This window comes from Papaver somniferum, chromosome 3 (genome assembly GCF_003573695.1).
Source record: "Papaver somniferum cultivar HN1 chromosome 3, ASM357369v1, whole genome shotgun sequence".
NCBI classification, from domain to species: domain Eukaryota; kingdom Viridiplantae; phylum Streptophyta; class Magnoliopsida; order Ranunculales; family Papaveraceae; genus Papaver; species Papaver somniferum.
Genome location: NC_039360.1, coordinates 198,381,543 through 198,386,115, shown reverse-complemented (window position 1 = coordinate 198,386,115; position 4,573 = coordinate 198,381,543). Strand labels below are relative to the sequence as shown.

The window sequence follows — 4,573 nt, the reverse complement described above, 5'->3', positions numbered from 1 at the left end:
CTAAATATTGAACCCATATAGTAGGGTGGTTCTAGTATTTTTCACTAATAAATTATATTTTTTTTCTATTTTTTCTGAATTTTATATATATACTCCGATTGATCTAATTGGTCTGGTCTCCTTTTTTTTTGTAACCCAATCATTTTACTTCATCCCCTCGGTGATAACAATTCGATGCTGGTGCCCCACCAAATCACTTAGAGAAACATAAAAGCTTGCAAAAATAAAAACAGAAAGTAATAAGACGACTCCGAGATTCGGTGAAAATACCATGTTATTTCTAACACCTAAGCTCTGCCCTTTTATGAATAAACTCTGTTGTTGGGTTCCGCAACTCCTAAAACCAAGATGTTTCTATCCACTTAGATTGGTTAGTGTTATCCTGAATTGACACAGGTTTCTAAGCTCTGGAGTTTCGTTATTGGCATCAATTTTCGGAAACTCTATCCCTAAACCTAAATTTAACATTGTCCTCAATGTTTCAAACCGTGCCACCCAAGATAACATCTTACTAATACAAAGAAAAGACCCAATTGTTTGGTGAAGCTTTTTCACATCACAAAAATACCCCTGCAGGTTTTTATTTTTTTCTTCTTAAAGTTACGCCAAAAGGAGATGTACAGAGGTTAGATCTGTAAAATCGCGACATAATGAATCCAGGTTCGAATCCCGCTGTCTCCATTTTCGCTTTTGTGTTTTTACCTTTCCTATCTTTCTTTTCGCATCTTTAGAATTTCTCTCTTTCGTATCTTCAGAAGAGAACAACTGATATCGTATCGATCAAAATCAATTAAACCGTCGATCGACAGCCTTAATAGGGTTTTCTTTTCCAATTTCAATTGAACGGATTATTGTCACAAATTTGTTTGATTTAATCAATTGAAGTTTCAGATTACCATCACATATATCTATGGTTTCAATTCACATGATTAAACAATTCTCCCCAAATCAAAGTTCTTCAGGTTAGTGTCATCTAATTACTTATGTATATTACATCACAACATGATCATATATGTATAACAATCAGTATAGTAGTATACCCAATTTTATAAAAATTACCAGTCATTAGCAGGATTGTGCAATTTAGGGTTCCCATTATTCTTTACCCGATTAATGGGTTTATTTTTGTGGTTTATTTCACCCGATTTCGTTACAAAAGTAGGGTCTTCGATTCGATTGATGTTTCAATTTAGGAAGAGTTTGATGACTTAATTTGACAACTTTGGGGTTTTGAAGAAAGATCAAATTCCGTAGGAATTTTAGATAGGTAACCATATTACTCTTTCTTTCTTTTTTCATCTACAGAAAATATAATGGAAGTGATGGATGTGATGGTACTCATGTGAGGACGAAGAAGAAGCAAAATAAAAGCAAGATAAAGAAAGAGAGTTAACAGTAAGTATATACGTATGGTCGGAATTTGTTCTGTTGCACTTTCGAAATTCCCTTAATAGATCCTTTACATTTCTGATATTTATGAATGTTTAGATCTTAGTTTGTTCTGAAATTTATCAAATTCAATTTCTATCAATCTTCTTTTAAATTTTATTTGGTCAAATTTCTTCAATTTTATTTTCTGCTGAAATCCCCAAATATTTATCTCAAACTTCTACACTACATTTCATTAGTTTATGAGTCCGATTCAACAAGTGGAATGGAGGAATTCCTGGGAATTTTTATTCTCTTTAACAACTTGAATATCATTGGTTTATTAATGCACTTGAGCATACAGGAAATGCAAGTCTTTGTTTTGTAATGTTTCTTTTAATCATCTGTCCTTACGAATCATTCACTTGGTGTTTAATGCATTTTACTGACATTGCTCCACTTGGTTAATGAATATTTCGATATTAACAGTCATTTATATGATACGTGTGTTTTAGCTCTAATCCTTCACCCCTTGCATGAATCTTGCTATGTTTCTTTTCCATTACATTTTAAATGTTTCTCCTTTGAGAGACTAATGCATTGTTCACAACCTTAGTTTCCTATATTAAGTGACTAAGGCATTGTTTACTGTTTTGTATACATTTCCACTGGACCCTAATAAAGGTATCTTACATTGTTGACTTCTGAAGGGTTTGTGTTGTTGTTTGTTAGGTTCCCAAAGTTGTTGATTAAATGGAATGGATCTTCAATGCACGACAGTCCATGATGATGGTGATTAGGTTAGTGAATCTTTTGATATTTTTCCATCTTGCATTTTCGACATGTTGTTTAAAGGTTTCTGTGAGAATTGCTGCATTTTTTTTTGTGCTTACGACATTTAAGCGTTAAGATGGATTTGATATTGGTGTTGTTAGTAAACTAGGTGCTTAGAAGTTTAAGGTTAGGACCTGACCTGTAATGGTAGATTTCCAAAACTCATTCCATGATCAAATTATAAGTTAATTTACTTATTTATAATAATATCGAGTTAATGATATAAGATTGTGTTTTCTATGTTATGTAATATTTGTTGGAATCGGAAATTGTTGCGTATTGGAGTGTTGCGGATTGGAGTACTACAGTAGTCGATTGTTTTAATCTTTGTTATTAATTTTTGAGGCGAGACTATGTTGACTTTGTTGTTGTTTGGCACCTTAGTTGTACTTGAGTCCACTTAACAAGGCCAGTAGGTTATAGGCAGATTATGTGAAAACTGCAGTATAGAAATGGGGTATGCACTAATGAAAGTCGAGTATGAGTATGATTATGCCACAACTTAAATTCAAGATTGATGTTGTTCAAACATGTTTTAGTACTTTGAAATTGAGTATTCTCGAAAAGACAAGCTTTTATTATGAGAGCAGAAGGAAAAATTGCTTTCGAACACGATAATATGGCCCATACTATCTCAAATTCCATCTAACTTCAATTCTTCATACTCAATTATAAACTCAAATACTTTAAAACAGAAAATATTTACTACAATATTTCAAATGTAATACTATTAGTTTTCATCATTTGAGCAATATCATATTACGGTGATAGCTATTTTTTATCGGTTGCCTTAAATTTCTTTTTGATTCTCTCAGTATATTAGCAATGATGAATCTCCACCGATGCCCCAATTCTCCTAGCTAGCTGGACTTCGTCAGTTGATTAGTACCTCCAACAAAGGGCAGTCAACAATCTGATTACCGAAGAGGCCCAAAGTTATTGAAGAAGCACGACTTCAGGAGTTGATGGACATGAGAAGTGGAGGAGGGAAAGGCAATATCTGCATGAAATGGACTCACAATGCATTGTACAACAAATGAAAGTTTTAAGGACCCGATATGAAAGAGAAGCAAACCAATTAAAGAAAGAAAAACAACGTCGATGTGAAATCGCATTTTCTTTTCAAAATTTTTGTGCATCGCATGTACCTGCAGAACGGCGCGGGAGGCGCATCGCGCGTGCTTGTTATACTACTGCATATAAAGGCAAGAGAAGCAAATGTAAATCAAATAAAAGGGATTAGAGCATTTCACCTGATTGGGTATTCCCTGTAAAACACATCAAAAGATGGTAATAACAAGGTATGCAAAAATAAAGGTAAACAAAAACCATAAAAAGAAAATAAAAATCTACCTATTGGAATGTACATAAAGGATCCCCATAAATTAATAACCTGAAAATTTGGGGATCAACCCAGAATACAATATTTAGAAATGACAGTTGGGATTGGGGAATTCTCAATTGATTCATGCACGATGTCAGGAACAAGCAAATTCTCTGGGTATTTGGATGCAAAGTAATCCAACAAAATTTTAGAAGCACACAATTCTAACCCTAAATTAGGTAACTTTTGGAAGTCTAGGGGTCTAGAAACAACCTCTAATTCGGGTGAATGATATTGTGAGATAGATTCATCTATGGAATTAGGCAAATCATCCACAAGGTCATCTATATATTATGTATGTAATAGAGAGTCACTACAAAACTGATCATTATCAGCATATAACCTCTGGCATTCAAGAACTCTTAATATTTGATCCAATCTAGACGATCTCTTGTTATAATACTCCTCATATATCGATTGTTGACTTACCATATTCGAAAAATCAACTTCATAACATTGGGATTGATATTCATCTGAATAACCACCCATATCGAAGTGGCGACGATTTGAACTTCCATATCTGAGACGATTATAAACACAAATTTCTTTGTACCGTGGCCCGTACATATATTCCCCAATCGTCATCTCAGATGACGTCTCATGAGAAGGAGTCATCATCTTTAAAAAGGTACCTCAAATAAAGTTCTAAAACACAAGACAAGTTAAAAGGAAAAAAAAACCTAAAATAAAAATATTGTACAAAAAATAAAATAAAAAACCTAATTACGATTAGAAAATAAAAGATACTAATTACAATATTTCATAATCGCTCCCCGACAGCGACGCCAGAAACTTGGTAGGGTTAGAAACCTACAATAAATATACTGCAAGTATACATTGTCTAACTAGTAGACAATGGCAAGTACAGTTCAAACCCACGAGGAGCGTGAAAATACTACTACTAACTAATATCAAGAATAACTAATCAAATTCAATATTTTAGAAATTTATTGATTGGTAACTAAAATAAAAAAACTGGAAAAGCAA

At 33.2% G+C, this 4,573-nt stretch overlaps 1 long non-coding RNA gene across 1 annotated transcript; it reads left to right on the top strand.

Annotated features, from left to right (window-relative positions):
- Window positions 1-717: 717 nt before the first annotated feature.
- On the top strand, window positions 718-3,338 carry LOC113362022. Its single transcript, XR_003365499.1, has 4 exons — window positions 718-962; window positions 1,306-1,395; window positions 2,101-2,168; window positions 3,018-3,338. It is a non-coding gene; the product is annotated as an uncharacterized LOC113362022 (long non-coding RNA).
- Window positions 3,339-4,573: the final 1,235 nt, after the last annotated feature.